The sequence below is a fragment of the Pongo abelii genome, chromosome Y, assembly GCF_028885655.2.
Source record: "Pongo abelii isolate AG06213 chromosome Y, NHGRI_mPonAbe1-v2.0_pri, whole genome shotgun sequence".
Taxonomy (NCBI): domain Eukaryota; kingdom Metazoa; phylum Chordata; class Mammalia; order Primates; family Hominidae; genus Pongo; species Pongo abelii.
In genome coordinates, this window is record NC_072009.2 from 67,625,836 (window position 1) to 67,649,521 (window position 23,686).

General features: G+C 48.2%; 1 long non-coding RNA gene and 1 pseudogene across 1 annotated transcript; both read right to left on the reverse strand.

Moving 5' to 3' along the window:
- Window positions 1-7,088: 7,088 nt before the first annotated feature.
- Window positions 7,089-11,008, reverse strand: LOC129053158 (uncharacterized). Its single transcript, XR_008518244.2, has 5 exons — window positions 10,958-11,008; window positions 10,461-10,505; window positions 9,683-9,839; window positions 7,838-7,954; window positions 7,089-7,750 (listed from the first exon to the last, which is right to left on the reverse strand). It is a non-coding gene; the product is annotated as an uncharacterized LOC129053158 (long non-coding RNA).
- A 10,550-nt stretch (window positions 11,009-21,558) lies between these two features.
- On the reverse strand, window positions 21,559-23,467 carry LOC129053401 (protein FRG2-like-2; annotated as a pseudogene).
- Between the last annotated feature and the right edge of the window lie 219 nt (window positions 23,468-23,686).

The window sequence follows — 23,686 nt, forward strand, 5'->3', positions numbered from 1 at the left end:
CTGGAGAGGATGTGGAGAAATAGGAACACTTTTACATTGTTGGTGGGACTTAAACTAGTTCAACCATTGTGGAAGACAGTGTGGCGATTCCTCAAGGATCTAGAACTAGAAATACCATTTGACCCAGCCATCCCATTACTGGGTATATACCCCAAGGATTATAAATCATGCTGCTATAAAAAAATGGAGGCTTTCTAAATAGATCTTCATTAATGTTGAAAGAACGAGGTTTCAAGTCTTGGTCTCAGCCAAAAGGAATTCCTCGCATACCCAGGAGGGATGAAACACTTGCATTGTTGCATTTGATATTCTTAGAGAGAAAGAGGACCATGTGTAATGGAAAATTGTTAGCCTTGCCTCAGGGAGACCAGGTTGATTCACTGAGAAAACTTGAATTGGTTTAGAAAGCATAGTTCTGAGTTTTCTAGGAGAAGGAGAAAAGTTAGGGTAGGGCATAAGAAGTAATGCCCACACCAAAAAGTTAGAAAGATCTCAAATTAAAAACCTAACATCACTATTGAAAGAATTAGAGAAGCAAGAAGAATTCAACCACAAAGCTTATAGAAGACAAGAAATAACTAAAATCAGAGCAGAATTGAAAGAAATAGAGACATGAAAAACTGTTCAAAAAATCACTTAATCAAAGTTTTTTGAAAAAATTAATAAGATGGGGTACTAGCTAGATGAATAAAGAAGAAAAGAGAGAAGATTCAAATAAACAAAATTAGAAATGATGAAGTGAATGTTACCACTGACCCCAGAGAAGTAAAAATAACAACCAGCAACTACTATGAACACATCTACACACACAAACTAGAAACCCTAGAAGAGATGGATAAATTCCTGGCCACATACACAGTCTGAAGACTGAACCAGGAAGAAACTGAGTCCCTGAACAGACCAATAATGAGCTCCAAAAATTGAATCAGTAGTAAATAGCCTACCATCCAAAAAAAAAAAAAAGCCTAGGACCTGATAGATTAATAGTCAAATTTTAACAGATATACGAAGAAGAGCCAGTACCATTCCTACTAAAACTATTTCAAGAAATAGAGGAGGAGGGACTCCTCCCCAGCTTGTCCTACGAGGCCAGCATCATCCTGATACCAAAGCCTGGCAGTGACACAACAAAGAAAGAAACCTTCAGGCCAGTATCCTTGATGAACATCCATTCAATAATCCACAACAAAATCCTTGCAAACCGAATCCAGCAACACATCAAAAGGCTAATTCACCACAGTGAAGTAGGCTTCTTCCCTGGAATGGGAGGTTGGTCCATCATGGGCAAATCAATAAAATGTGATTCATAACATAAATAAAACTAAAGACAAGAACCACGTGATTGTCTCAATAGACGCAGAAAAGGCTTCAATAAAATTCAGCAATGCTTCATGTTAAAAAGTCTCAATAAATGAGGTATTGAAGGAACATACCTCAAAATAATAAAGGCCACCTATGATAAACTCACAGCCAACATTATACTAAATGGGCAAAGTCTGGAAGCATTCTCCTTGAAAACTGGCACAAGACAAGGATGCCCTCTCTCACCACTCCTATTCAACACAGTATTAGAAGTCCTTGCTGGAGCAATCAGACAAGAGAAAGAAATAAAGTGTATTTAAATAGAAAGAGAAGTCCAACTACTTCTGTTTGCAGACAACATAATTCTCAATCTGAACCCTATACTTGTGACCCAAAAGCTCCTTAAGCTGATACAACTTCCACACAGTTTCAGGATACAAAATCAATGTACAAAATTTGCTAACATTCCTACACACCAAGAAGAGCCAAACTAAAAACCAAATCAGAGAGGCAATTTTATCCACAATTTCCACAAAAAGAATAAAATACATAGGAATACAGCTAACCAGGGTGGTGAAAAATCTCTATAATGAAAACTACAAAACACTGCTCAAAGAAGTCAGAAAAAACACAAACAAATGAAAAATCATTCCATGTTAATGGAGAGAAAGAAGTAATATCATTTAAATGGTTTTACTGCCCAAAGCTATATTAAACTACCAATGACATGCTTCACAGAAGTACAAAAAGCTATTTAAAAATTCACATAGAACAAGAAAGAACCTAAGTAGCCAAGGCAATCCGCAAAGCTTGAGGCATCACATTACTTGACTTCAAACTATACTACAGCACTACAGTAACCAAAACAGCATGGTACTGGTGTAAAAACAGACACATACACCAATGGAACAGAATAGAGAGCCCAGAAATAAGATCACATACCTACAACTATCTAATCTTTGACAAAGCTGGCAAAAACAAGCAATGGGGAAAAGATTCCCTATTCAATAAATGGTGCTGGAATAACTGCACATACCTACAACTATCTAATCTTTGACAAAGCTGGCAAAAACAAGCAATGGGGAAAAGATTCCCTATTCAATAAATGGTGCTGGAATAACTGGCTAACCATATGCAGAAGATTGAAGTTGGACTTCTTCCTTATACCACACACAAAAATCAACCGAAGATGGATTAAAGACTTAAATGTAAAACCCAAAACTATAAAAGCCCTGGAAGACAACCTAGGCAATACCATCCTGGACATAGAAACAGGCAAAGATTTCATGATAAAGACACCAAAAACAATTACCACAAATGCAACTATTGACAAGCAGGATCTAATTAAACTTAAAAGCTTCTGCTCAGCAAAAGAAATTATCAATAGAGTGAACAGACAATCTATAGAATGAGAAAAAGTATTTACAAACTATGTCTCTGACAAAGAGCTAATATTCAATATAAGGAACTTAAATTTACAAGAGAAAAACAAACAACCCTATTAAAAAGTGGCCAAAGAATTGTCTATTCATGTCCTTAGCCTACTTTTTGATGGGATTGTTTGTTTTTTTCTTGCTAATTTGTTTGAGCTCTTTGTATATTCTGGATATTAGTTGTCAGATATACAGATTGTGAAGATTTTCTCCCATTCTGTGGATTGTCTGTTTATTCTGCTGACTGTTCCTTTTGCTTTGAAAAAACTCTTTAGTTTAATTAAATCCCACCTATTTATCTTTGTTTTTCTTGCATTTGCTGTTGGGTTCTTGGTCATGAAATCTTTGCCTAAGCCAATGTCTAGAAGGGTTTTTTTGATGTAATCATCTAGAATTTTTATACTTTCAGGTCCTAGATTTAAGTTCTTGATCCATCTTGAGTTGATTTTTGTATAAGGTGAGAGATAAAGATCCAATTTCATTCTCCTACTTGTGGCTTGCCAATTATCCCAGTACCATTTGTTGGGTAGAGTGTTCTTTCCCCACTTTGTTTTTGTTTGCTTTGTCAAAGATCAGATGGCTGTAAATATTTGGGTTAATTTCTGGGTTCTCCATTATGTTCCATTTGTCTATGTGCCTGTTTTTATACCAGAACCATGCTGTTTTGGTGACTATGGTCTTATGATATAGTTTGAAATCAGGTAATGTGATGCCTTCTGATTTGTTCTTTTTGTTTAATATTGCTTTGGCTATGCAGGCTCCTTTTTGGTTCCATATGAATTTTAGGATTGTTTTTTCTAGTTCTATGAAGAATGATGATGGTATTTTGATGGCAATTGCATTGAATTTGTAGATTGCTTTTGGCAGTATGGTCATAGACGATTCTCAGAAGATAAACAAATGGCCAACAAACATATGAAAAAATGCTCAGCATCACTAATGATCAGGGAAATGCAAATTACACCCACAATGCAGTGCCACCCTACTCCCACAAGAATGGACAGAAGAAAAAAATAATAGATGTTGGTGTGAATGTTGTGAAAAGGGAAGACTTCTGCACTGCTGGTGGGAATGCAAGCTAATACAATCACTATGGACAATAGTGTGGCGATTCCTTAAAGAACTAAAAGTAGAAGTACCATTTGATCCACCAATCCCACTACTGGCTATGTATCCAGAGGAAAAAAGTCATTATACAAAAAATATACTTGCACACATATATTTATAGCAGCACAATTTGCAATTGCAAAAATGTGGAACCAATCCAAGTGCCCATCAATCAATGAGTGGATGAGGAAACTGTGGTACATATGTACGATGGGATACCACTCAGCCATAAAAAGGAATGAATTAATGGCAGTTGCAGCAACCTGGATGGGATTGAAGACTATTATTCTAAGTGAAGTAACTCAGGAATGGAAAACCAAACATCATATATTCTCACTTGTAATTGGGAGCTAAGCTATAAGGATGCAGAAGCATAAGAATGACACAATGGACTTTAGGGACTCAGGGAGAAAGGGGAGAAGGTGGTGAGGGATAAAAGCTAAAAATTGGGTTCAGTGTATACAGATGAGGTGATGGATGCACCAAAATCTTATAAATCAATAAATAACTTACTAATGTAATCAAATGCCCCCTGTTGTCCTAAAACCTATGGAAATAAAATGTTTCAAAAGTGGGCAAAGGACATGAATACGTTTCAAAAGAATACATACATGTGACCAACAACCATAGAATACAAGGCTCAATATCACTGATCATTAGAGAAATGCAAATCAAAGGCACACTGAGACACCATCTCACACCAGTCAGAATGGCTATTATGAAAAAGTCAAAAAATAACAGATGCTGGCAAGGTTGTGGAGAAAGAGAACACCTACACAGTTGGTGGGAGTGTACATTGGTCCCACCATTGTGGAAAGCACAACAGTGCTTTCCTCGAAAGTGATAAAAGCAGAACTATCACTTGACCCAGCAATCTCACTACTGGGTATATACCCAGAGGTATATAAATTGTTCTGTCATAAGGACACAAGCACATAAATGTTTATTGCAGGACTATTCACAATAGTAAAGACATGGAATCAACCTAAATGCCCAACGATGACCGATTGGATGCAGATAATATGGCGCACTGTGGAGGAAAAGTTAAATATTAAATTTGAACTCAATTGAACAGGGACACAAACAATGGTCACTAAGTCCTGGAACGAGTTGTGTGAGCCCCTTGAGGCATTCATCCAGTGCTGCTTCGGAGAAACAGTTATTGAAAAACCACAGTTATTGAAAAACAGTTATTGAAAAACAACAGGCAATTGCAAAAACAAGTTAACCTTTTTGTGTTCCCTGAGCTCAGTTGCGAAGGGCCCTCATGACTGGGCTTCATGACAAACAACCTGTTACAAAAAGAGCTCGGTTCCCAGACTGCGCTGAAGCTTCATGGGACCCCTCCTCATCTGTGCATGGACTAGTGGCCAATTCTGAATCCCAGGCTGTTGCTTCCCAGTCTGGTGATGAATCCTCCATAGTCTGGTGAGTTTAAATATATATATATGTATGTATATACCTTTTCCCTTCTCCCGTTCCCATTAAAATTTGTTTATTGTATCATTTGCTTATTATATCTAAATATACTCGGGATAAAGTCTATTTACCTCTAAAAGTATTGTGTGTTTCTTTTCTTTCTTCACACGTTTCCCACACAGAACAAACATATGCACCATGGAATACTATGCAGCTACATGTTCTCACTTGTAGGTAGGAGCTAAATAATGAGAACTTATGAACACAAAGAAGGAAACAACAGACAACAGACACTGGGGTCTACTTGAGCAGGGCAGGTGGGAGAAGGGAGAGGAACAGAAAAGATAACTATGGGGTACTGGGCTTAATACTTGTGTTATGAAATAATCTGTATAACAAGCCCCTGTGTTATGAGTTTATCTATGTAACAAACCTTCACATGTACCCCCAAACCTAAAATAAAAAATTTTTTAAATCCTTTATGAAAGCTGTAAGATCTGCTCCTGTGTGTTTGTATGTCTATATGTGTTACATGTTATATGATAATATTTTGTAAATAAAGCTCATTCTTAAATCGTTAGTTAAATAGAAACGGCTTTACAATTATCCATTAAAAATAATTAGATACTTGCTTGATTTAACTGTGAGCTTATGTCTTTTGTTGAAAGTTTCTAGATTCATGGGTCTTGATAGGTGACCATGATGAAGTATGGAGACATGTTCTCAGTGCCTAGACCAGCAGCTACAAGCCAGAATCAAGCAATCGGCCCCTTCTTTCTGTGCTTTTCCTGTTTTGCCTCCTGGCTATTTTAGGCGGGGTTGGATCCTCCACTTACAGCCTTCACAGCTCTGTCTTTAGTCCTAATGGACTCAGGCAGGCCCTGATCATCATAGTTTTCCTGGGTGCCATGTGGCTACTTGGGACCTAGAATTACTGAGGGAAGACATTACGGATGCTACCTGTGTCATAGTTTCAAAATTCTGTTCATTAATTTAAAATCTTAAAATCATGTTAAATTAAGTAATACATAACCAGAAAATATCTTGAGTCATTTGTAAGCTAAAATAGTGAAATATTAACCATTAAAAATTAGTTTAGGTCTATATACCATGACATGTTACTTGTATATGGTATAGAAAACCTAAATATCTTTAGTTCTGTTAATAAACAGTAATTTGAAGAACTATATTTCTTAAAAGTTATAAAATGGTTTTTATCTAAAAATACTGATACAAGACAGTTGAATATCACTTTTTAGGGTTTTCACTGAAAATTGGGGCTCCTAAGACTTAATTACTAGATATGAGAGAAACAATTCTGCATACAGAGTGTATAAAAAGCAAGATATGCTTTTTTTTTTCTTTTTTGAGAATGAGTCTTGTTCTGTTGCCCAGGCTGGCATGCAGTGGCATGATCTCAGCTCACTGCAACCTCCCCAGTTCAAGGGATTCACCTGCCTCAGCCTCCCAAGTAGATGGGATTACAGATGCTTGCAACCACACCCGGCTAATTTTTGTATTTTTAGTAGAGACAGAGTTTTACCATGTTGGCCAGGCTGATCTTGAACCCCTGACCTCAAGTGATGCACCTGCCTCGGCCTCCCAAAGTGCTGGGATTACAGGCTTGTGAACATATGCTTTTGATGATAAAACTTATAAAGACATAAAAATGTGTTTTAATTTTTTTTTGGTTTGAAGTTACTTAAAGATTTCAAATTGAAGAAGTAAAAAAAAAAGTAGATAAAACTAGATAAATATAGAAAGTTGGGGGAAAATGCACAGCATAGGTTCACAAAAATCTGGGATTAAAAGATGACAACATTTGATAAATTTATTTATAAAGTTTTATTAAATTAACTTTAGAGGCTGGGCGTGGTGGCGCACACCTGTAAATAATAAAATTATCTTGCCAATTATGTCTAACTATGATAGTTTAAAGTCATTTCCATTGTAAATTGCTTAATTCTGAGGCAGTTTCTGAAAACTTTACAAGCCTGCAAAATCCTGGAATATTGTATCTTTAAGGAGGTTCATAAAAGGATGGAGAAGGCCCTGAGAAGCACTCTTGAATACAGGTTTTTGAGAACTTTAGAATTACATTATTTGAACTGGGTAAGAATTCCTAAAACTTAAATGAAGAGACTGACTGGTTAATAAAACTGCTAACGCAAGCAGAATAAAAATCAATTGAATACCAAGAAAACACTTTGCCAGATTTTCATGCCAAATCAGCTAGTACTTAAATTGTCTAGATAAAGAATTTGAACGAACGGCATAGTTCAAGTCAAATTATCTATGATAATCCCTGATTAGTCAGTACTAAGCACCTAAGTTGAAGAAACAGTCCAATGTTAAGCATGGAGAACCAGAATGTCTTCCTTCTCCTTCCTGAGTTCTGAAAGCTTTTCTTATTAAAAGTTCTGCATTCTGATTCTTGGGTGTAAGAGTAAAGCAAGATGGCAGAAAGAAGGCTCCACTGATAATCCCTCCTGCAAGGACACCAGATGAACAACTATTAATATCCACATAGAAAATACATTCATAAGAATCAAAAATCAGGTGAGTACTCGAAGTACCTGGTTTTAACCTCAGATCACTGAAAGAGGCACTGAAGAGACAGAAAAAACAGTCCTGAAATCACCATTTCCTCATCCCCAGCAGTGATGGCATGGTGCAGAGATCAACTCTGGGTTCTGCGGGAGGGAGACAGCAATTGTGAGGCACTGAACTCAGTGCTGTCCTGTTAGAGAAGACAGGAAAACCAGACCAAATGCAGTTAATGCCCATCCACAGAGGGATCAATTAAACCAGCCCTAGCCAGAGGGGAATCAGATTCCAGTGGTTGGAACTTGAGTGTTTGGAAACCTGGCAACTAAGTGCTCCTGCACTCTGTGTGTCTAAGAAAACTTGAAAGGCAGCCTAGGCCATCAGGACTGCAACTCTTAGGTGAGGCCTAGGGCTGAACTGGGCCCAGGGACAGTGGACTGGGGTGGGGAGGGCATGCAACATACTGAGACACCAGCTGGGGCAGCCAAAGGAGTTCTGACATTATCACTCCGCTAACACCAGACTGCACGGCTCATGGTTCCAAAAGGGACACCATCCTTCTGCTTGAGGAGAGGAGGGAAAAGAGTAGGGAGTACTTTGTCTTTCATCCTGGACACCAGCTCAATCACAGCAAGATAGTGAACTGGTCAGAATCCTGAGGGCTCCTTTCCAGTCTCTGGCTCCTAGACATTCCTAGACACACCCTGGGCCAGAAGCAAACCTGCTGCCTTGAACAAAAGAACCATGTGCTGGCAGGATTTATCGCCTGCAAACTTGAAAACCTTTGGGCTCTGAATAACCAGCAGCCATACCCAGGTACTACATCAAGGGCCTTGGATGACCCTCAGAGACTTGCTAGACTTAGGTGAACTCAGCACATTACCAGCTGTGGTGGCTAAAAGGCAAAACTCCTTCTTCTTGGGAAAAGTAGAGGGAAAATTAAAGGGGACTTTGTCTTGCTCCTTAGGTACCAGCAAGGCCAGAGGTGGGTAGAGCACCAAGCAAAATTTCAGAATCCCTGATTCTAGGGCTTGATTCTTGGTTGGCATTTATGAAGCTGCCCAGGGCCAGTAGGGAGCCCATTGCCCTGAAAACAGCAAGACCCAGGCCAGGCAGCATTCATCGCAAGCTGACAAGAGGCTTTGGGCCTTCTGGGAACATTGGTGGTAGCCTGGCAGTACTCATTGTGGCCTGAAGTGGCGGTGGCTACTCTGCCTTTAGGAAACGAAGGGAGGAATAGGAAGGACTATGTCTTATGGTTTGAGTGCCAGATCAGCTGCAATGCAATAGAATGCCAAGTGGACTTCTAAAATTTTTGACTCTACTCCCTGACTTCTGAATGGCACTTCTGGACCCAGCCAGGGACTGAGGGCACTCACTGCCCTAAAGGAAAGAACACAGGCCTGGCTGGCTTTGCCACCTGCTAATTGTAGAGACCAAAGGCCTTGAGTGAACATAGGCAGTCGTCAGAAAGTTCATGCCGCAAGACTTGAGCAAGACCAGGTGCTGTGCTAGCTTCAGGTCTGATCCAGGGCAGTCATAGTGTGGTGGCCAGGGGTGCTTGTGTCTTTCTTCTCCCAGCTTTAGGTGGCTTAGAACAGAGAGAAAGACTCTGTATCTCTGTGAGAAAATAACGGTAGAGAAAAAGAGTCTCTGGCTAGTAATCCAGAAAATTCTCCTGGATCTTGTTGAAGGCTTTCAAGGTGGGACTTCTCTGAGTCTGGAAGAATTACAGCATTATTGGGTACAAAGTACCCGTAAAGCAGATATGGCTTAGATCACAACACCGAAGTCTTTTCAAATATGTGAAAAGTCTTCCCAAGAAAGACAGCTACAAATAAGCCCAGACAGTGAAGACTACAATAAATACTCACCTTTTCTCTTTTTTAATTTTATTTTTTAAACCTCTCATATGGTGCTGCATGGCCAAGATTTTAATGTCCAGACACTGAAGAACATCTACTAGCATCAACACCAACCAGGAAAACATGACCTCACCAAGTGAACTAAATAAGGCACCGGGGACAAATCCTGGAGAAAAAGAGATATGTGACCTTTTCGACAGAGAATTCAACATAGCTGTATTAAAAAAAAAAAACTGAAAGAAATTTAAAATAACAAAGTAAAGAAATTCCAAATTTTATCAGCTAAACTCAACAAAGAGATTGAAATAGTTACAACAAATTCAGCAGAAATTCTGGAGCTGAAAAATGCAATTGGCATGCTGAAGAATGCATTAGAGCCACTTAATACCATTTAATAGCAGAATGGATTAAGCAGAAGAAATAGCGAGCTTGAAGACAGGCTATTTGAAAATACATAGTCAGAAGAGACTAAAGAAAAAGAATAAAAACAAAAAATCATGCCTACAGGATCTAGAAAAATAGCCTCACAAAGACAGATCTAAGAGTTATTGGTTTTAAAGAAGATGTAGAGAAAGAGGCAGGGGTAGAAAAATTTATTCAAAGGGATAATAACAGAAAACTTTCCAAACCTAGAGAAAGATATCCATAACCAACTACAAAAATGTTATAGAACATTAAGCAGATTTAACCCAAAAAAGACTACTTCAAAGCATTCAATAGATCTTCCAAAAGTCAAAGATAAAGAAAAATTCTAAAGGAAGAAAGAGAAAAGAAACAAATAACATACCGGTGAGCTCCAACACCCCTGGCAGGAGACTTTACAGTGGAAACCCTACCGGCCAGGAGAGAGAAGCAATAAATATTTAAAGTACTAAAGGAAAAAAAAACTTTTACCTTAGATTAGCATATACAGTGAAAATGTTCTTCAAGTAAAAAGAAGAAATACTGACTTTTCCAGACAAACAAAAGCTGAAGTATTTCATGAATACCATATCTGTCCTAAAGAAATGCTATAGAGAGTACTTCAATCAGGAAGAAAAGGACATTAATGAGCAATAAATGATCACCTAAAGGTAAAAAAAAATGCTCACTGCTAATAGGATACAAAACAAAACAGAATCTTATAACACTATAGCTGGGTGGTGTGCAAACTACTCTTATTCAAAGCAGGAATACTAAATAATATCCAATCAAAAGTAATAACTACAACAACATTTCAAGACATAGCACAATAAAATATAAATAGAAACAACAAAAAGTTAAAAAGTGAAGGGATGAGCACACCCGTCCTGAGCCGGCCGACGTGGTGGAAGCTGGGAGCCGGGGAGCGGGGGAAGGCCAGGAGCGCGGGCGGAAGAGAGGCCGCCCCGAGAGCCGGAAGCCTGGGCAGGGGACCGAGGCCTCCTGCGCCCCCCAGCAACAGCACGGCGGCGCCACAATGGTCCTGCGCGAGGCCTGGCCGCCGGCGACGGCGGGACGCTCTGGGAGACCGGCGGTGCTCGGGCGTAGAGGGAGACAGCTGCCCGGGGGCACGGGCGAGCGGCTCGGGGGTCCGGGATCCGAGCCCCGCTGCCCCGGGGTGGCGGTGACGCCTGGAGTCGGGCGGGCGTGGCTGGGCCGGGCTCTTGGGGCAGCCAGGCGCCGCTGCGGGCGTCTAGGACATACCACCCTGAATGCGCCGCATCTCCTCTGATCTCATGAAGCTAAGCAGGGTCGGGCCCGGTTAGTACTTGGATGGAGTCCGCCTGGGAATAGCGGGTACCCTAGGCTTTCGGCTTCCCGCTCCCTCCCTCTTTCCCCCTTTTGCCTCCGTGCTTCCCAACCGCCCCCCTCCCTCCACCTTGTCCGCCCCTGCGCCCCAGCCTAAGCCCAGGACCTCCCCCTGAAGGTCCGCCACTGCAGCACCACCAGGCAGCAGCATCCCACCTCTTCCCATTCGCTGCAGCCCCACCAGGAGCCCGGCTCCAACCCGGGCGGACGGGACCGACCCCGAGGGCGCAGGCGCGGGTTCCCTGAGGTCCCGGGTGTCTTTCCCGCTACCCGGACGCCCAGGCAATTCAATTAATTCATCCAGCGCCGCCACAACCGTCCAAGCTGGGGGAAGGGGCGGGCAAGGGCAGCGGGTCCCACAGAAGCCAGCCAAGACCTCCGCTCCGGAACCCGTGGCTGCTTTACCCGGGGGAAGGACATTGCCTTCGCCAGCCACGAGGAAATCCGTCCCTGTGCACTTTGCCACCGGCTTCGTGTAAACTCCAGTCCCCAGGACACAAGAGAGACCCAGGCCTGGCCCCGTGGACAGGCTCAGAGCCACGGCTCTTGCCTGCCGGATTGGGCGTACTCTACAAATCTGGGGGCCACCGCACCGAGAAGACAGAAAGAAGCAAACAAAGGAAGGACCCCATGAAACACACCCCCAAAGCAACCAACAAATCCAAGAAAATAAAAGACGTCTCAGGGCTTGGTTTTCCCACATGGGGGGCCCTGACCCCCTGTTGTAGCCGGGCCTAAGCACCCTCCACCCCACCCCGGTCTGCTCAAAGGGGCCCTGTCTACCTGAGCAGAGCCTCCCTCTCCAAGGCTCTGTCGCTCTCTCTCTACAACTCCCTCACCCTCTCCCTTTCTCTATTTCCCCCTCCACCTCGCGCTCTTCTGTCGCGCTCTCTCTTTCCCTCTTTCCCTCTCTCTCTTTCCTCCCCCACTCTCTGTCTCTCTCTCTATCGCTGTCTCTCTCTCTCCCTCTGGTTCTAGCTCTCCATTCCGCTCTCCCTTGCTCTCCTTCTGTAACAGGAAGAGCCGCAGGCAAAACCCCTCAGACACTGAGTTGTAGAAGGAAGGGCTTTATTCAGCTGGGATCATCAGCAGACTCACTTCTCCAAAAACCGAGCTCCCAGACTGAGTAATTCCTGTCCCTCTTAAGGGCTTACAACTCTAAGGGGGTCTGCGTGAGAGGGTCGTGATCCATTGAGGAAGCAGAGGGTACTGACTGGGGGCTGCATGCAGCGGTAATTAGATCAGAACAAAACAAGACAGGGATTTTCACAGTGCTTTTCTATACAATGTCTGTAATCTATAGATAACATAACCGATTAGGTCAGGGTTATGTCTTTAACTACCAGGCCCAGGGTGTGGCACCGGGCTGTCTGCCTGTGGATTTCATTTCTGCCTTTTAGTTTTTAACTAAAAGGGGTGCGCCCATGTGTGTCTGTTTGGGAATGGGTTTGCTCGTGATTGTGGTGGGGTGTGTCTGGATGTACGTCAGTACCTTTGTCCTGGGATCAGGCTGCTGACTCTATTGCCAGCGCGTGGGTGTCACAGTTGCTGTGATACTCTCAGTACGCAGAAACTGGGCATAAGACAATATGAGGGGTGGTCTCATCCCTTACTTCAAGCTATCTTTGTCTGTGTCTTTGTGTGTCCGTGTGTGTGTGCCCGTGTGTGTCTCCGTGTGTGTGTGCCCGCGCGCGTGCTCCCGTGTGTATCTGTGTGTGTGTCGGGGTGGGTTTGCTCGTGGTGGTGGGGTGTGTCTGGGTGTCCCATCAGCCCCTTTCTCCCGGGATCAGGCTGCCGGGGCTCTAGTGCCAGCGCGGGGCAAAGCAGGGCCTTGGCCAACGGGGCGGGTCCTCGTTGGGACAAGCGACAATTGTGTGGGAGTTGTGAGAAAAAGGGCCCACGAGGCTGGGCCGGCTGTTTGCCCCTGGAGGGCCCTGACAGCTCTGGGTGTGTGGGGCAAAAGGGGGTCTTACAGGAGGGGCGGCGAGGGATCCAAAATAATTTTTCCGCGGCAAGGCGGAGGACCAGAGGGGAACCCAGGACCGTTGGCTCTGGGCCCTGACACCTCGGAGCACACCCCGTCCTGAGCGGGCCCTATGTGTTGGAAGCTTGGGAGCTCCCGAGCAGGGAAAGGCCTGGAGAGTCTGCGAAAAGGGAGGCCACCTGGTGGGCCTGGAGCCTGGGCAGGGGGCTGAGGTCTCTGGCTTTCCCGCGCTGCAGCAGGGCGGTGCCACGGCGGTCCGGCGCGTGGTCTGGCCGTAGGCGAGGGGGGTGTCTCTGGGAGGCCGGCGGAAGGCGCAGCGCGGCTGCCGGCGGTGCTGGGGCCTTGATGGGGAGAGCAGCCCGGCCGCGGGGGAGCGGCTCTGGGGCCCCGGATCTGAGCCCCGCGGCCCCGGGGTGGCGGTGAAGCCTGGAGTTCAGCAGGCGTGACTGGGCCGGGCTCTTGTGGCAGCCAGGCACCACTGCCGGCCTTTATGGCCACACCACCCTGAACGCACGGGATCTCGACTGATCTTGAAAGCTAAGCAGAGTTGGGCCTGGTTAGTACTTGGGATGCAAGACCCCCTGGGAATACTGGGTGCTGAAGGCTTTTGGCTCCCCGCTCCCTCCCTCTTTCCCCCTTTTGTCGCCGTGCTTCCCAACCGCCCCCTGACTCTACTCCGACTTTTCCGCACGCCTGCGCTCCACAACGCATGGGCTGCTTTCCACCGGGAAAGGACATTGCCTTCATCTGCCACCAGGAAAACCGTCCCTGTGCACTTGGATTTTCATTGCCACCGACTTCGTGTAAAATCCAGTCTCGGGGACAGGAGAGAGACCCAGGTCTTGTGCCCTGTGAGCACGCTTGGCGTTCTGGTTCCCGCCAGATGGACAGGCGCACTCTACAACTCTCGGAGCCTACTGCATCAAGAAGACAGAAAGGATCAGACGAAGGAAGGACCCTACCAAACGCACCCCTGAAGTAACCAACCAATCCAAGAGTAAACACATCTCAGGGCTCAGTTAGTCCTCTCCCTTGGACGGCCCTGCCCCCCTGTTCTGGCCCAGCCCAAGCACCCTCCACCCCACCCCGGCCTGCTCAAAGGCTCCCTGTCTACCAGAGCACAGCCTCTTTCTCCAAGGCTCTATCGCTGTCACTCTCCAGCTCCCTCACCCTCTCTCTTTCTCTTCTTCCCCTCCACCTCTAGCTCTTCTGTCACATTCTCTCCGTCTCTCCCCACCCTCTCTGTCTCTATCTCTATCTCTGTCTCACCCTTTGCTTCTATCTCTCCATCTCTCTCCCTTGCTGTCCTTGAAGCTGTCTGTCTTTGTGTGTGTGTCCGTGCGTGTCCGTGTGCGTGTGTGCCGGCGCGCGTGCGTGCGCCCGTGCGTATGTGTGTGTGTGGGGGGGTCGGGTTTGCGCGTGGTGGTAGTGGGGTGTGTCTGGGTGTCCATCAGCCCCTCTTTCCCGGGATCAGGCTGCCGGGGCTCTAGTGCCAGCGCGGGACAAAGCAGGGCCTTCCTGCCCCGTTGGCCACGGGCTGGATCTTCCTCAGGACAAGCGACAATGGTGTGGGCGTTGTGAGAAAAAGGGCCCGCGGGGCTGGGCCGGCTGTTTGCCCCTGGGCAATCCTGGCTTATCTAGGTGTGTGGGGCAAGAGGGGGCCTTGCAGGAGGGGCGGCGAGGAATCAAAATAATTTCTCCGCGGCAAGGCGGAGGACCAGAGGGGATCCCAGGACCGTGGGCCCTCTGCCCTGGGCCCTGACGCCTGGGAGCACACCCCGTCCTGAGCAGGCCCCAACTGTTAGAAGCTTCGGGGCTCGAGAGCCAGGGGAAGGCCTGGAGTGTCAGCTAAAGGGAGGCCGCCTGGAGAGTCCAGAGCCCTGGCAGGCGATGGAGGCCTCTGGCGCCTCGGCGGTCCCGCGCGTGGTCTGGCCTCGGGCGACAGCGGGACGCTCTGGGAGGCCGGCGGAAAGCGCAGCGCGGCGACTGGTGGTGCTTGGGCGTATAGAGGGGAAGAGCAGCCCGGCCGCAGGCAAGCGGCTCTGGGGTGCCTGATCGCAGCCTCGTGGCCCCGGGTTGGTGGTGACCCCTGGAATCAGGCGGGCATAGCTGGACCGGGCTCTTGGGCCAGCCAGGCACCACTGCCATTGTCTATGGCCATACCACTCTGAACATGAGAGAGACTCAGGCCTCGGCCCGTGGGCACGCTCGGCGCCACTGCTCCCGCCACGAGAACGGGCGCACTCGACAACTCTCAGGGTCCACAGCACGAAGAGGACAGGGAGGAGCCAGCAAAGGAATGACGCTACGAAACGCACCCCCAAAGCAACCAACCAAGTAAAAACACGTCTCAGGGCTCCCTTGGTTTTCCCGCGTGGGCGGCCCTGCCCCCCTGTTCTAGCCCGGCCCAGGCACCCTCCACCCTACCCTGGCCAAAGGGGCCCCTGTCTACCAGAGCAGAGCCTCCCTCTCCAAGGCTCTGTTGCTCTCCCTCTCTAGCTCCCTCACCGTCTCCCTTTCTCTACTTACCTCTCCACCTTGCCCGCTCTCTCTCTCTCTCTCTCTCTCTCTCGCAGTTTCCCCGGTCCCTCTCTGTCTCTCGCTCTATCGCTGTTTCTCTCTCTCCTTCTGTTTCTATCTTTCCATCTCTTTGTCCCTTGCTCTTCTTCAAGCTGTCTGTGTCTTTGTGTGTCTGTGTGTATGCTTGTGTTCCCGCGCGTGCCCCCGTGTGTGTCTGTTTGGGAGTGGATTTGCTAGTGATTGTGATGGGGTGTGTCTGGATGTCCGTCAGTACCTTTGTCCCGGGATCAGGCTGCCAACTCTGTTGCCAGCGCGTGGGTGTCACAGTTGCCATGATAGTCTCACACACGCAGGTGTGTGGATCTCGTTCATTTTCATGTAGACAAAGAGAGTGAAACCACAGAGAAAAGAAACGTCCAGTGCATCAAGGCCTGACTATGGATTCTTGTTTCCTGCAAAATGGGGAGTCTCCAATATAGCCTGTTTGTAAACTGGAAAGTAGAGCACCGACACGATGCTGGTCTTCCACGCATTCCTGGAAATTTCTGGGTCCCCACAGAGCTCGGGAAACAGTCAACATGGTCACGCTTTCGGGGAGGGGGGAGCGGGCAGAGACTTGAGCAACAGGCACCTCCGCAGAGGGCAAAGAAACGTGGAATCCAGAATCACGCTTCAGTCGGCCTGAGTGTGACTCCCGTGTGGATGGGACTATCCGCCTCGCGCTCTGTTGCAGGCTCAACGTGGGGATTTGTCATCTGTGAACCATGTGGATGAAAAACAGACAACCACCAGGCTCATCGCTCTCTGGGGAATTCGCTCATTCCTTCGGAAACGGAATTCGAATTCGTCTGAATCGCTCCGGGATGAAGTAACCCAGGCTGGCGATCCGGAGGGCCGCTGAGCGCCCCGCCGGCCAACGGGGCTGTGGGCCCAGCACTCAACCTGCACTGGTCACCGAGCATTTTCCTGGAGTGCTGGGAGCTGTTGGTTCTGGAGGCAGAAGACCGTTTTTCTGTCTGCCTTCCTTTATCTGTTTCTTGCTCCTTTTGTCCCTCGGTCCATCCTTCCCTCTGTTCTTCCCTCCCTCCCCCGATTTTTTCCTCGCTTTCTCCCTCCCTCCCTCTTTCTCTCCTTTCCAGGGTCCCTCCGTCCATCCATGCTTTCCTAGCTCCATCTTTCCGTCCCACTCTGTCTCTGTTCCTGTCCTCATCTCTGCCTGCCTTCTCTCTTGCCTGGAAAGGGCAGCACCCCGGTTTGCGCGGGGTCTCCGGTCTTTATTTAGTTGCAAGGCGCTCCGCGGTGCTGGCGAGGAGGCTGGCGGGACACGGGTTGGCAAGTGATAGTGAGCGAAGGGGCAGAGGAGTCGAGCCGCGGAAAGAACTCGCCTGGCTTCTGTCCGGGCCCAGTGTTTCGCGGACTGAGGTCTCCGCCAACCCGACTGAAGAACGCGGGGGAAAAAGGGATGAGAGCTCCTCCTGGGCTAGTTAGAAAACCTGGGCTGCTGCCTGCAAACCCGCGCGTGCGCAGTAGACAGTCCACCTCCCGGTACCTGGAAGGGCCCTGGGATCCCGGGGATGCTCAGGAAAGAATGACAGCCCTCCTCTGTGTGGAGTCTCTCGCCGGACCTGGAACTCAGGGAGCCTAGACAGGTGAGCTGGAAGGGAAGACACGCCTCTCCATACCGAGCCAGAGGTTCACCGCGAAAGAGAGGCCGCCGCTCTGCCCCCGCCCCCGCCCCAACCCCGCGTCCTAAAGCTCCTCCAGCAGAGCCCGGTGTTCTTCCTGGCTGAGGAGTGGTTCCAGCAGAGCGGGCTCTTACACCTCCTTCATTTCCCCCAGTGACACCGGATCTAGGAAAGGTTGTGCCTTTTGCTGAAACTCTGGGGTCTACAGGAGCTCATCTAACAGGCTGGAGGTGAGTGCAGACGAGCGCCCCGGCTCCTGGAGCGGTTGGGAGGCGCCTGCGTGGCTGGCATCTGTGCTTGACGAGGAGGCCTCCCGGGTCGCGAGCTTCGGAGGCGGAGGTGCCCCGTCTTCGGGTTCCCACGCCGCCCTGGCGACCTGGGGCTCCAGCCCCACCGCGGACTCCGGTGGGACATGGGTGGCGCAAGCACACCTTGCCCCTGTGACTCAGCTTCAGGGGGCCCAGGCTGTCCCACCGAGCACGCACCCAGCAGGCCGTCGCGCTGCGGGTCCCGGTCCTCCCGGCCTTTGCTCGGGTGCGCAGGCCACCGAGGAGCCTGAGGATGGGAGAGCGCCCCGTCCGGGGGAGCCAGGGCAGCGTAGGCAAAATTCGCGCGTGCCGGGGCCGCTTGGGAGATCCCTCCTGCCGGCGCTGCCTGGCTGGGCTGGAGCACGGGGACGGCCCTCGCTCCCTGGCTCACGAAAGCCCCCTGGGGGAGAGCCCCAGGCGCGCAGGGCACGCGGGGTGCGGGAAGCGCCGTTCCCCACGCCCCGGCGTGGGCGAAGGCGACCCACGAGGGAGCAGGGTGACACCCGCCGGGGGCCGCGTTGCACAGGCCGCCTGCGTGCGCGGGCGCCCTGCCACCCTGTCCCGGGTGCCTGGCCCTTCGATTCTGAAACCAGATCTGAATCCTGGACTCCGGGAGGCCCGTCTCTCTGGCCAGTTCTTCCCTGGCGGCGATGCCTGGAAAGCGATCCTTCTCAAAGGCGCGGAGGAGCAGGGCGGTCTGGGATCCGGTGACGGCGGTCCGCTGTCGCCTGCCTTCTTGCGGGCCGCGTCTCCCGGGCCAGGGCCGAGATTCCCGCCGGTGCTGCCTCAGCTGGCGTGACCTCTCATTCTGAAACCAAATCTGGACCCTGGGCTCCGGAACGCCGATGGCCTGGGCCAGCCCTTCTCTGGTGGCGATGCCCGGGTACGGGTTCCGCTCAAAGCAGGCTCGCAGGGCCTCGCTTTGGCTCGGGGTCCAGACGAGTCTCCTTCGCCGTCCTCGTCCTCGGGCTTCCGCGGGGAGGGGGCCGTCCGAAGGTGTCGGGAGAGCCATCGCGGGGAGCCCCGGCCGGAATTTCACGGACAGACACCGGCAGAGAGAGGCCCGCGGGCTCCCGGGCACCTCAGCCGGCCTGTGCACTGGGCGCAGGGGCAGCCAGGAGACCCTTAGAAAGACCTACCACCTCCACCCCGTTATGAACATGCATGAGCTCGGGGCCCAAGGTCCCGGGGTAGCCCGCCCTCCGAAGCCGAAAACCACAGGGACCAGGGCCTTGTGGGGTGGGTGGGTGTAGGGCCAGACTGGAGGGGAAAGAGGGGCTTTGGGGCTGGCTCTCTGAGGTTCTCCAGTAATTCTATGGAAACTGGAAGCCGCTGTCTTGACTCCCAGTTTTCAGGCAGAAACCACCCTGAAGGGTGGAGTGTGGAACTGAACTTCCATGACAGTCTTGAGTTTTCCAGGCCCTCTCCGTGAAGGCGGTAATGCCTGTGGATGTCGCCGTTGCCGTGATAGTCTCACACACGCAGGGGTGTGGATCTCGTTCATTTTCATGTAGAAAACGAGAGCGAAACTACAGAGAAAAGAAACGTCCCGTGCATCACGGCCTGACCACGGATTCCTGTTTCCTGCAACAAGGGAAGTCTCCACTGTGGCCTGTTTAGAAACTGGAAAGGAGAGCGAAGACAGGATGCTGCTTTTCCACTCTTCGCTGGAGGTTTCTGGGTCCCCACAGAGCTCGGGAAACAAACAGTCAACATGGTCACGCTTTCCGGGGCCAGAGACAGCAACAGGCCCCCTTGCAGAGGGCAAAGGGGTGGGCCTGAGTGTGACTCCTATGTGGACGGGACTATCCCCCTCGCGCTCTGTTGCAGGCTCTAGGTGGGGCTATCTCATCTGTGAACCACGTGGATGAAAAACGGACAATCACCCGAGTCTTGGCTCATTGCTCTCTGGGCAATTCGCTCATTCCTCGGGAGGCGGAATTCGTCCGAATCGCTCCGGGATGAAATGACCCAGGCAGGCGATCCGGAGGGCCCGTGAGCGCCCCGCAGGCAGACGCGGCTGTGGGCCAAGCACTCAGCCTGCACTGGGCACCCAACATTTTCCGGGAGCGCGAGGTCCTGCTGGTCCTGGAGGCAGAAGACCGCTTTTCTCTCTGCCTTGCTCTCTCTGTCTCTTGCTCCCTTTCTCTCTCTGTCCTTCGCTTCCTCCCTCCCCCCTCCCTACCTCCCTTCCTCCCCCCTCCCCACTTTCTCCTTTCCAATGTCCCTCTGTCCATCTGTCCTTTTCTCGCTCCATTCCTCCTTTTCTCTCTGTTTCTGTTCCTCTCCCCATCTCTATTTTTCAACATTATATGATCCCACTGTGTGTATCTGTGTGTTAACATTTTTAGCAATGAAGTTCATTTTCATTAAGATATGTATATTGTTATTTAGACATGTTATTTATGTATGTGCATTTGTTTAATAGACATAAATTTATTTCAGAATTATTCTACAGCGTAGTGTAAGCATAACTCATAAGCCGTGTCAACCCAAAAATTGTGTGACTCGCGTTACTGTGATTCTTTTCTATTGCAGTGCTCGAGAATAAAATCTCTCTATCTCCAATTTATTCTGAGTATTACCATTGAATTGGCCCCGTTTCCTGTAGTGACAGAACACTATTCCCTGACTATGACAAGAGCTGTGGACTGTGGGGAGGTCAGAGTTAGGATGATGCAGAAGTGAATATAAGACATTCTCTTTTTCACATCTTTATTAAATACAAATTGCATATGAAAGAAATTTAAAATTCCAAATAACATTAATGTTTATTTCATTATTACATAAAGCGAAAATTATAAAGCAACCAAACAAGTCATTAATACACTTAGATAATGAAAGATTGTATGATCTCAGTACAAAATACAAGTAGAATATACATCAAATATAACAAATACACTGTGTTGTAGTCATATCCTGCAATACAGTACAATCAATTGAAATGTATAAAATACAATAAAATATAAATTCAGGATGTTTAAAATGAAATAAAACATGAGACAGGTCAATAAATAAGTACAATCATTTACCATTTAATATATCTTGACTTAAATTTTATGTAGAAATATTAAAAGTAAACAGCTTGCATAGTAATTTTACTATAATTATATCAAACTGTAAAAATGTATAGACATTTTCCCACAGGGAGTGCTACTAATGGTTTGTGGATAGTAGTACTCCATGGGTTCAGGCTGGAAGAGTGAGAGCCTACAACATTTTCTGGATTAAAAGAGAAGCAATTTCTTGGTAAAGCGGCTCATGCCTGTAACCCCAGCACGTTGGGAGGCGGAGGCTGGCAGATCACTTGAGTCCGAGGCCAACCTGGCCAACGTGACAAAACTCTACTAACAATACAAGAAAAAAAATTAGCCAGGCATGGCGGTACATGCCTGTAGTCCCAGCTACTTGGGAGGCTGAGGCATGAGAATTGTTTGAACCCAGGAAGCAGAGGTTGCAGTGGGCTAAGATTGTGCCACTGGACGCCAGCCTGAGTGACATAGCAAGACTGTCTCAAAAAAAAAGAGCATATAATTTTATACTTACTTTTCTACAATCTAAAATATGCAAATTCACAATTACAATCTAATATTTTTCTGATTATATAGAAATGCACGACTGTCATCAGACATCCAAAAGGCATCAAATGTCTAACATGAAATATCAAATTTGTCTATAGCCTTAGCGGTCTGCAAAATGCAGGGCTCAGCATTCTGAGTATACCGCTCAAGTTTCTTTCCTATGACTTCTTCAGGTTCTGTCATTTATTAACACAGTGTGTCTAAAATTGTCACTGCTGGTCATCTGGAAGAATCTGAGAAGAAGCAGGTCCTTGTTCTCATTCCTAGAGCTGCATCTCTGCTGAATAGGGTCAGGGTGCTCCCAGCTTAGCCTTATCTGATCCACTGACAGGCTCAGTTATCTCCTGCCCAGGGAAGGATGGATTTCTCTCTCCAAGGCTGTATCCCCAGGGCCAGGCAGAGTGGCTGGGACAAGCCAGCTCTCAGCAGGGAAGACATAAGCTGCCTGGGTGGCCATGGAATACAAGGTCTGCACCTGGGTACACAGAGGCCCCCGGAGCTGAGTGAGCAGTATCCGCTGCTCACAGGTCAGTGGAGAATGGATCTGCTGTGCCCACACCTGGGCTAGGTCTTGGTAAACAGCCTCTGACATAGCTCGCACAGAGGTCACCAAGCTTTTTCGAAGTGACGGTGTTTGGACTCCTAGGGCCCGAGACCTATGCCGCTCGCTGCGCCCAGTGCGAACCCTGGAACGTCCCCTATGGTGGGCATCACAGGTCTCCTGGATTTCACTGTTGTGCACAGCGGTGGAGGATCTTGATTTTTTATTCAACGTCAAGCTGCACTCCTCTTCTGGACAGTTACCTGCAATGAAAGCATGTGAGAGACTCACCAGAGCAGTCCCCACAGACCCTCATTTCCAGAACCCCCTGTGCACCCAGGTGAACCCCACTTGTCTCTCCCACTCCTTCCTATCTCAGCACTGGAATGAAGTGAGGCTGAACGGCTTGTGAGTCCCCAAATATTCTCAGAGTGCTAAGATCTCAAAAATTTACTTGTCAATAAGTAACTCTCTTTCCGCTCCAGCCTCATATAAAAGTTTCCTAATTATTTGCTTTTTGGGGCAAACCAAAAACAAAAAAACCACCACCACCACCAACAACAACAAACACCAAGATTCTACCTGCTCTGTCTTGGCAGCTGTCCTTGGAACTGATTTTTCTTTTCCTGCAGTTTTCCCGGTATGAGCTGGACTCTGGTTCTGTGAACACAATGAAAGTTTGAGAAAGTGCCTCCAACTGAACACCCTGAAATTCCTAGTCCATCCTGGACACACAGGAGCTGAGGTTACCAGCAAACTCCAGCTCTCTTCTGTTCTCCAGTGTCCAGGATCTGTATGGCCCTGGCTGCCAAGGAGCTCCCAGTTTCCTTGCCAGGGGAGCCTGTGTTGCTACCCTGTCCCTTCTCACCTTGAAAGAGCCAAATCTTACCTGATCCAGCAGTGCTGTTCCCGGCCTTGAGCTTGGTTTCCTCAGAATTCTCCTTGTTTGGATTGGGCTCTGATTCTGCTGCAAAAGAAAGTTTAGATGAGTCACCTCTCCCTAGGAAGAGTCCCATAGTCTATCTCTGATGCATTTTTGCAGATCAGTCTTTCATGTGAAGCTCTTCTGCCAGAGTCACGAGTGAACACATTTCTCAAAGTCCTCTGAGAGCACTAAGCCATTTCCCATCCCCAAATCTCAAAATAAAACCCTACTAAAGACATATAGCTCAGTATCCCTGATTCCAACCCTCCTTCCAGCCTTCACAGGAGCAGCCCAAGGCCTTACCTTGCGTTTGTATGTGCTTCTCACTGGAATGGGAGAAGGCGGTCTTGCCTTTTCCTTTGAATGGTTTCTTCTCATCTGAGCCCTTTTCTGTAAAGGAGATCTGTTGGAAAGGGGGCTGGTCAGTGGAGCACTGGATGGAGAGCAGTGGAGATCGGGGTCTTCATTTCCCTTTCCCATGTTGAAGCTCAAGTCAAAGGTGCGCTCTCTCACACGTCCAAAGGCAGAGTGTGGGTTATTCTGCTAGACCTGCCTTTTATACCTCCCTCGGCTGGGCGTGGCTTACTCTTATGGGCTGAGCAGTTTTCTCATTCCTGCCGCTTCTTAGAGCCTCAATCAGAAGTTTCTTGCTGTAGTTCTACTGGGGACCTAGACACAGTTAAGGTGAGACATTTTCAG